The sequence below is a fragment of the Cibotium barometz genome, chromosome 4, assembly GCF_041138505.1.
Source record: "Cibotium barometz isolate CiBa-2024 chromosome 4, ASM4113850v1, whole genome shotgun sequence".
Taxonomy (NCBI): Eukaryota; Viridiplantae; Streptophyta; class Polypodiopsida; order Cyatheales; family Cibotiaceae; genus Cibotium; species Cibotium barometz.
This window is the reverse complement of record NC_141049.1, coordinates 30,321,363-30,331,897: the sequence shown is the minus strand read 5'-3', so window position 1 is coordinate 30,331,897 and position 10,535 is coordinate 30,321,363.

Here is a 10,535-nt window from a genome sequence, read left to right as displayed (position 1 = left end):
TGATTACAAGGGAACATGCTGGACATTTTGAGAGGCTAGGGAGAAATCTTACAGATTATGTTGGATTGATGTAAAATTATGCTTTGGTTTTAGATGTGTTGTTTTGATAGAATTTGTTGAAAATAAACAGCTGCGAGTGAAAATCTGACTTATGTTTAATCACATCTGTCAATTAGCTTGTGTTTGAGTCTGCAAATTCTAAGAGAGGCAACTTGGTCAGCCATGCATCAGGATAGGTCATTTGAGGTTGTTAAAGTACATGAAAAGAACACATTGCATAAAGCTTAATTTGATTTATTGAGATTTTTTTAGGCATTTAACTAAATTTTTATTTAAAAGAAATGTATGCTTTTATTGTAAAGCAAGATGTGATTTTCTATTCAAGATCTTGGCAAATGTGAAGCTCATCATTGAATGGTGACAAGTTAGATAAATATGTCTAGAATGTGGCCATATTATCAAATTGCAATTTTAACGGTTGAATTTCTTCCAATCTTCTGTAGGAAATTCACTCACTCTCTTAGAGGGCCTATACAAGTTTAATAATTCTTTCTCCACTCAACCTCATTCTCTCACAATTCCTTCTCCACACTCTTTTGAGCCCTTTTCCACTCCTCCATTACACCTTGCCCATGCGGTTGTCACTCCACCCCCAGGAACCACCCATGAGGTGGACACTCCTATCTTTGGTGCCTCTCCACCTTTTGGCACGCCCTTTGTGTTTGGCACTTCTCTCTTGGGTGTTGCCCACCATGAGCTAGCCACTTCTCCATTGGGCGCCTCTCCATCTTTGGGTGCACCATCGGAGCTTGCCACTCCTCCATTGGGTGTTGCCCACCATGAGCTAGCCACTCCTCCATTGGGCGCCTCTCCATCTTTGGGTGCACCATCGGAGCTTGCCACTCCTCCATTGGGTGTTGCCCACCATGAGCTAGCCACTCCTCCATTGGGCGCCTCTCCATCTTTGGGTGCACCATCGGAGCTTGCCACTCCTTTGTCGAGTGCCTCCCATGAGCTTGCCACTCCTCTACCTGGTGCCTTTCCACCCTTGTGCACAGCCCATGACTTTGATTCATCTCTCTTAGGTGACATCTATGAGCTCGGCACTCCTCCATCTAGTGTGGGCCATGACCTTGATGCCACTCCTTTGATGTGGTGAACATGCCCTTCCTGCCAACACTCCTCACTTCGCGATGCTGATGACACTCTCGACCATGTGCTTGCTACTCCACCTTCCAATGTTTCCCATGAGCCATCTTCTCATTAGAAATTCCTTTCTAGGTCTAGTGCATGAAACCATGCCAATGCTATCTTCGACAAGTACTTTGTTGACCTCAATGTGGCATCACAGTCTAGTGTGCTAGATGAGCTGCTCGGCACACTCACACTTGGCATAGTGCACCGCCACTTTCGCAATTTGCAACCCACATTCAAGGAGGGCCGGTGCTGGGGTGCTACTAAGCTTGAGGCAGTCCTATAGTACAGTCAAGTGTAAGATGCATGCAGATGGATTGGCTGCAAGACATGCCCTCACAGCGTTTGTTTCTAGAAGTGTCCTACCAGGTACGCATCGTGCCACTTCTCACATACTTCAAATTTATCGTCGAGCACTTCATGCAAGGTTTGTGAGGAGACAGAGCTTGGACAGTGGGATTGAGAGTGCTCTATGTGCTAGTAGTGGCCATGCACCCAGATGTAGTCATTTATTCGACCCTGAGATGAGGGTGGTAATGGAGAGGTTTTGGGAGGCACACTGTCATGCATCACTAGAGTACAAGAAGGCATTGCAACATAGTGTTCATCATGGGGAGTACATAGTACATGGGGCTTGCTTTCTTGAGATGACATAGGCAGAGTTGTACTTTGATTTCAGGTATACACACCCTGAGATCACCATTACAAGCCTTGGTTTATATGTTACTCGAGGCAGCATGACACATGTCTTTGTAGGTACCACGTTGGATTTCAGCTTTGTATGATGACTTTCGTGGCTTGTCTGGCCATTGTGTTTTGGTGGTGCCTTATAGCCCAAGGGATTTTATTCACTCGCTATTATGCCCACTGGGGCAGGCAAAGGATGCTATCTACCATGGGATGGCTTGTTTCATGGGGACTTGTACCTCGTGCGATAACTTGGCCATGATTCACTTGTGCAAGGAGGATTCCTTGGTGTCCGAGGTGGTGACATGGCAACAGTATGAGTATGTGACACATGGGTAGTCAATGAGATTATAGCTAGTGGAGCACCATTCGGCACGTGGTGAGTGAGTTCATGAACACATTTACACCTTCCGTCTATGCCTACATACATCATGCTCACGGTGCCAAGTGGCAGGACCGTCAGTTTCATGCCACCCTACAACAATAGTTTCCTATTGGTGTAGCTATCTCTATGGTTGATTTTGCATAGAACTACAAATTTGCACCACTATAGAAGATTCAGTCAAATTACTAATTGTTTGAGCAAGTATTGCATGAGACATTGCCTCATTTTCAATTTAAGGCCTTCAAGTTATTTTATATTGTTGTTGTTTATGAATCTAACAATTCCCATTCTTGTGTGCTTGACTAGGTGGCCATCATGGTGCATATTAGTTATCGGCATGCAAAGGTGGCAATGGGATGGCATAGCAAGCACCCCAGAGGAGCGAGTCATCATTAGAGAGTATCCCTTTTACATTAGTGATGATCGTTCTCACAACTCCCACTTTGTGTAGCATTGTTTCCATCGTCATGGATGATGACTTTTCGAGAGAGCATGGAGTCACATGGACATGGCAGTGGATATGGTCTAATGGACATGGCACTGGTAATGGATGTGGGGGGGCATAGTTCAAGAGTGCTCTTCAGTTCTATTGGCTATATTCATGGCATCGCATGACAGGCTACTGCGAGTGATTTGGAACTTCTTCGAGATAGGGCATGGAAAGGAGGAGCACAATGGTGTGGGTGAATGTGTCAAACATGCCCTCAGATGTCACCAACTCTGCCCATACACACCGAGCACTTTCCAGATGCACAACAAGCAGTGGATTGGTGCAATGCATATTTGACCACTAGTGCTGCCTCTTCCTTCCCTCAGTGAGATGCCAGGATTGTCAGGAGGTTCTTTTGGTGTGTTGCCAATAGTGTCCTTGATGGTGCTTCTCTAGATTGTGCAATAGTGCATGGCACACTTAGGATACACTCCATTAGGAGCACATCCTAGGATGACCCCACCATCTTCACATAGCGTTGTTCATGCTTTTGTAGGCCATGCATCAATGGTGACTACTCACTATATGCAAGATGAGAGAGTGGTTTAATCCTTGGTTGCAGATCAGGTGTTGAGGCCAGAGCAAGGAGCATTAACCCCCACCACTTCCGATCCTTTCACACTACTTAAGGGGTCAGATCATGATGTTAGAAATCTAGCATGGTATCACACTAAGCTAGAACATGGAGAAGAGTGCAAGAGGAATGAAGCAAAACTAAGAGATGTTTCCATTGATGTGATCCCTGAATAAATAGGGCCAAGTACAAGACATTGAGCAAGAGTGCTTATGGGATAAATGTAGAGGTGCCACATGGCACACACTCAAGACTCAAGACAAAACTGAGACTAGACAAATGTAGACTAGAGAAATAGTACACCTAGACAAAACTGAGACTAGACAAATGTAGACTAGAGAAATAGTACACCTAGTGTGCACTTATTTCCAACACCCTCCTTAAGTGGACACTAGGAGGAAGACAGAAAGACAAGACTAGAAGACAGACATAAAGACCGATAGACTGAGAGACAAGACAGAAGACATGACAAACAAAGATCCTGAGACACCCCTCCTCAAGTGATATCCTCATATGGGTCCACAAGGGTAGGGACAAGAGTGGCTCATAGACAGACAGAGAGAGAGGCAATCAGCCAGTAGAGTGTTCCCACAGAGAGAGAGACTGTCAGATAGACATGAGAGAGTGTGACAAATAGAAGATAAATGGGGACATTAACAAAAAATGCCAAGAGAATGTGGGTAGCTAATCCACAAAAGAGAGGCATATAGACTGATAGACAGAGTGTCAGATGGCATATGACTGTAAGATCACACAAGATAGACACATAGACAGAGTGTCAAATGGCATATGACTGTAAGATCACACAAGATAGACACATAGACAGAGAGACTGACTGATTGTAGATAGACAGAGAGATGGACCTTGATAGATAATCCCTCCTCAAGGGCAATCCTCCTGCTAGAGTGGGTAATGCAGGGGTGCCTCTTGGATAGGGACAAAGATAAGTCCATGTAGACATGACATTACCCCATGATCTACATCATTGGTGATCAATGGTGGTAGATAGCATGAAAGCATAGACAAATATGAGAGAGATGGGAAGGTCTTACCATATTTGTCAGTGTCTAATCCCGTACAAGATAGAGAAGTAAATGAGGGAGAAGGGAAGGTCTTACCACTTGCTGAGGATGTGAGGCAAGGGTAGTGTCTAATCCCTAAGAAGAGAGATCTTTGTAGTTTGATATTTTCGAGAGGAGATAATAAAAAAATTCAGAACTGAGATTTTTAATTTTCAAGAGATAGAAAGTAGACTGAAAATACTGTGTGCCTTGAGCTACTGCTGTAGAGGTTGCTCTCGGGGGGGTCACTATATGTAAATCCTCTAAATCACGTGCGTTCAAGGCCTATTTAAAAAGTCCCTTATCTGTGAATTTTTTAGTGAATATAATGTATCCTTTCCTATTCAAATCTGTAATTTTTTTTTAAAATACAATAAATAAATCCCCTTTGTAAATATATTTCTGTAAGTTTTAAATATTTAAAATGTCCTTCTGTTGAACCCACGTGATACTTACATATTTATACGAGTGACCCCCCCCCCCCCCCCCCCCCCCGAGAGGTTGCTGGAGTAGAAGATGGAGACATAGAAGCAGTTGGAGTCAAAGATGGAGACGTGGAAGTTGGAGTGGAGGCTGGAGGAGAAGATGATGGGGGCTTCGTAGCTGTAGATGAAACGATAGCTTTAGGCGAGCTTGCTGGACGTCGTGGCTCCATGAACAGGCCGGTAAGCTCAAGTAGAGAGGCGGCAGCACCATGATGAACCCGCGTAGCAGCAAGAAGGAGAAGACGGGCAGTTGTTGTCGCAGATCTGGAGTTGCAAGCTGGAGCAGAATCTACAGGTCGAGCAGAGGCAAACGAGGCAGGTTGGTATGGTGGGCAAAAAAATACGCAGCTATGGCAGCAGACTGAGGATAGGGGCAGCACAGGCAGCAGCTGGAGAGGTAGGCTGAGGGGAGAAGCGAGCAGATCCAGCAGAAAATGGTGGGACAAATGGAGGAGAAGATGGCGCAGAGAATGGCGGGGCAGAGGTAGAGGTGCAGCCAGATCTAGAGGGGGCAGCTGCTGCTAGAGCATGGCTCTGATACCATGTTAGAAATCTAGCATGGTATCACAGTAAGCTAGAACATGGAGAAGAGTGCAAGAGGAATGAAGCAAAACTGAGAGATGTTTCCATTGATGTGACCCCTGAATAAATAGGGCCAAGTACAAGACATTGAGCAAGAGTGCTTATGGGATAAATGTAGAGGTGCCACATGGCACACACTCAAGACTCAAGAAAAAACTGAGACTAGACAAATGTAGACTAGAGAAATAGTACACCTAGTGTGCACTTATTTCCAACACATGATTGTTTAATAGATGTTTTGATAGTGGGTTATGTTTTGGCAGTCATTGCTGAGGAGGGAAATGAAGAGAGCATATGGATGTATTAGAGATCTCTCATGCATTGTTAATCTCTATATATGAATTATAGAGCTCTGATGCATTAGAGATCATATGGATGTATTAGATATCTCTCATGCATTACTGAATCTCTATATATGAATTATAGAGCTCTCATGCATTAGAGATATGTATGCATGCGAAAGAGAGCATTCATGCATAGCGATTTCATGCATTGGAGAGGTTATGAATGCATTATAGAGAAATCTATGCATTGAAGAGCTCTCCATGAATAAAGAAATCTATGCATTAGAGAGCTTACAAACCTCTCTAATGCATGCATTAGAGAGCTTTTTGTAAGAGATAGTTGTTTCCTTATATACATGCATTAGATATTTCTCATGCATCAGACAACTCTATGCAAGAGAGAGCTTGTTCTCTTATGTATGGATTAGAGAGCAGATGCATTAGATATTTCTCATGCATCAGACAAGCTCTCTCTATGCAAGAGAGAGCTTGTTCTCTTATGTATGGATTAGAGAGCAGATGCATTAGAGAGATAATGCATCTCTCTAATCCATGTATTACATGTCTCTCATACATTAACCTCTCTAATGTATTAAGTAGATAAATCTCATGCATTCATGAGAGAGATCTATGCATGCAACCGAAATACCTATGCATATAAGAGAGCTCTCCATGCATGATGCAAGATATGCATTGTAAGGGCTATATGCATTAGAGAGCTCTATGTATACATGCAATAGAGCTTCCAATGTATTAGAGAGCTCTATGTATGCATGCAAGAGTATGAAATAGAGCTCTATGTATGCATTCAATAGCATGCAATATAGAGATTTAATGGATTAAGAGTTCTAAGCGTAGAGATCCATGCATTGAGAGATCTATGCATGCATTAGTGCTTTATGCATGTGTAAGGTCTCTTCAGGCAAGAAACTTAAAAATAAAAATAACTCCTAAAGCACAATGGTGTAAGCTCGCAATGCTTTGTGATAACTCACTATGCAAGTGAGCTCTCCACGCATTCTGAGAGCTCTTGAATTATTGAGCTCTATGCCTACAAGAGACCTCTTTACATGCAAGATAACACATTAGAGATCTGTAATACATTGGTTCTATCCTTATATGAGCTCTATGCCTACAAGAGACCTCTATGCAAGTGAGCTCTCCATGCAAGTGAGCTCTCCATGCAAGTGAGCTCTCCACGCATTCTGAGAGCTCTTGAATTATTGAGCTCTATGCCTACAAGAGACCTCTTTACATGCAAGATAACACATTAGAGATCTGTAATACATTGGTTCTATCCTTATATGAGCTCTTACATCAAAGATTATGCAGTAGATCTAGATCTCTATGCATGGTAAGTTCTCTCTATGCATTAGAGATCTCCATGCATGGGTAAGAGATCCCTATGCATGTAACAAAACTTTATGAATGAAGGTGCAAAATTAAAAAAATCCCTAAGTCACAAGTTATAGCATTAAAGCACAAAATAAATCTATCATGTTATGCTTAACATCCCTATGCATAGAGAGGGTATGCATTAGAGATATATTTAAATGAATATATAGAAAGTTAAATTGTATTTTTACCAACATGTATTAGCATTTTCTTGCATATCACCCACTAAAAGTAGTCAGGGATTTATTTTCTATGCTTGAAATGTTTTGCTATAAATAGGTTTAATCTCCAAGGTTTGTTGGTGCATAAGGTCATAGGGTATTCCTAGTAGGGAGAATGCACACATCAGGGTATCCATGAGCTTTCCTTCAGTCAAGTGCAATGATTGCGGTGCATCCAAGGAGATGGATAGTGTAAGTGGTTAGTTATGGTTGTGTAGTTAATGGGTCCGTTTAAGTTTAAACACCATATTAGATAATTTGGGAAAAATCCCATTCCCATTTGAAAAATGGGAGCATGGTGAACTTATCCAAAAGTTTGTCAAAACCCCCTCATCATGTGACATATCATCAGAAAGATCTTGAAGAGTAGAATCTAAATCTATGATCTCCGATAAATTTGGAGTTAGTATGTTTAAGATATGTCCAAAACTATATGAAGTAATTGATTCCCAAAAGGTGAGATTTTTCCCAAATTACCTAATATTGACTTTTTAGGTGAAAAGGTGACACCTTCAGGGATTGAACTAAGTGATTGATCTTGATAGATTTCAGATTCTAGAGTGCTTTTTTGTGTGGCTACAAATAGGTTGTAGGTACCTTTTCAATTTTCCTAGCTTCTTAGTTTGTGGGGGGGGGGGGGGGGGATGCACTTCAATTACATGCCTTTGTACTTATACATATAATTCTCGTGGTTAGACGGTATAGATCTCAGATTAGAATTTTTTGAGTCATCATAAGAGTGAGGGAGGGGATATGTGCTCTATGGAGTAGAGGCATTGGACCTTGTTATATACATGAGTGTGTGTGGTCAGTGTGGGGAGATGAATTTAGTGTTGATATAGGTCATATACATAAGGAGGGTGGAGGGGGGTATTCTTTACTCAAGTCTATGAGGAGAGTGAGTGTGTGAAGCATCCCTTTTAGAAGTTCTTTTTATTTTTTATCTAAGGTTATATATTAACCTTTACCAGGCGCTCGTAAGAGTGAGTGTGTGAAGCACCCCTTTTAGAAGTTCTTTTTATTTTTTATCTCAGGTTATATATTAACCTTTACCAATTCGCTTGTAAGTTTAATCTCTTTTCAAAGAGTAAGAAAAACTTGATAATTTCTAGTGCTACCACCTCATCTTACTGATGTTGCTGCCATACTCATCTTCATCATCACCTAGAGGACCTCGTCAGTGTACCCTACCTCTAGCATGAAATCACAAGAGGGTTTTTTTAACCAAGATTTTAAGAAATATTTACTGATATCTACATACATAAGGGGTTTTTGAAAAAAAAACCGTCATTTTATAAAAAAAAGGGGGGTCATTTTAATACCCTTTGAATGCACGTTGTATGTAGGTCTTCCTAAAAGTACACCCCCATACCCTTCTTCATAATTTTTATGACAATAGAGTCCTCTATTGTTTCTACCATGCACCACTTGTAGATGTCATCCCTCTCTCTCTCCCTCTCTCTCTCGCTCTCTCTCTCTCTCTCTCTCTCACACACACACACACACCTACAAAAGAAGAACCCAAAGCAATACATATATTCATATTTTTCAAAACATAATTAAGCATATTCCATTTCTCATTATCAGAATGTTGGTTGCTCAATTATATGATTTCTAATATGAACCCATGAATATGATTCAGACTGATTAACACTCAATCACAAACAACCCTATTGAGCCTTTCGGCCACTCAATGGGACTCTTCTCTCATGCCTCAGGGAACCTAAACTCTAACCCAAACCCAATATGCCATGGGAAACATGCAATGCATTAATGAGGTAACTCTCACTTAGCTCTATCTCATTTGCTTTAATAGAGGACTTCACTCCCTCCCCCCTCACACACACACTCATACAAGCATTGAAGGCAAGAGATAGGCAAGATTTGAGAGAAGAATAGAGCACTATCTTCACTTGAGAGAACACAAGAGTGCGTACAAGAATGAGGATTTAGAGTTACAATTTGACCTTTTTACTTGGCTCACAATGTACACACTTAACCGGCGAATGTTAAAAATGAGGTCCTAGTGCATCCAAGACTACCTACACTAGTGCAAACACCTTGTCCTAGCTAGTAAATCTACCCTTATTATCCCATGGCTCACCTTTCATATATACAAGTAGTGATCGCACATGTAAAATAATCTATTACAAGTAACTCTAACCTTATTATCCCATGACACGCCTTTCATATACAAGTAGCGATTGCACATGTAAAATAATCCATTATAAGAGAAATATGAATTCTCTAGTGCCTAGGCCAATAAATGTCAAAACATATGGTGGGGCCGACCACAGTGTCTTAGATGTCTTCGATAGCACTTAACATGCCCCCCTTCCTGATGCAGATTCCATCCTCGGAAGATGTGGTTGAAGAAGATTTGAGGTAACAAGAGGAAAGCAATGCAAGGCTTAGGATGATCTGCACGGTAGTAGTAATAATAAGGAAGATGTTCTTTGAGCAACAAGTAGAAGTTAACAAGGAAATAGCTGAACAGGTAATTCTGAAACCAGGGATAAGACTGGTTAAGCTTCCCAAAGATGCTACAAAGATGAAGATTAATAGTAGATCTAACTTAGAAATAGGTACAAGTGTACGATTCATGAACTGAGTTCAAAAAATATGCCTATGGTTATGACCACAGTCTTAAACCCAATGTCGCACATACAAACCATCTAAAGCTATATGTTATCTCTGGAAGTAAAATTGCATGTGATTAGACTCGTGATTACTTACATAACAAAAGTGTTTTTTTCTCTCTCTTTTTTCTTCTTCTTTTTTTGCTTTTTTTTGTGAAATGAAGAGTGATAAGCTAACACCCCATGGAGACCAAAGCAATGGCCCAGTGACTCCCACCAAGGATATTAAGAACTGCTAAGAGCCTCCGACGAGACGACGGTTTGTTACTGAAGGAAAGACACAATGTTCCACCCTATAAGAAATTAAGGCATCGATCTTATGGTACCATTGGTAGTTTTCCAAAGACCTCCTTCTTGGTCATGTTTTTTTATTTTTATTTTGTATGCTTTTTATATTGTATGCTCTTTCATGTTCAAATGTAGAGTTTGTTGTGTGTGTGTGTGTGTGTGTGTGTGTGTGTGTGTGTGTGAGAGAGAGAGAGAGAGAGAGAGAGAGAGAGAGAGAGAGAGAGAGAGAAAGAGAGAAAGAAATTGTTAG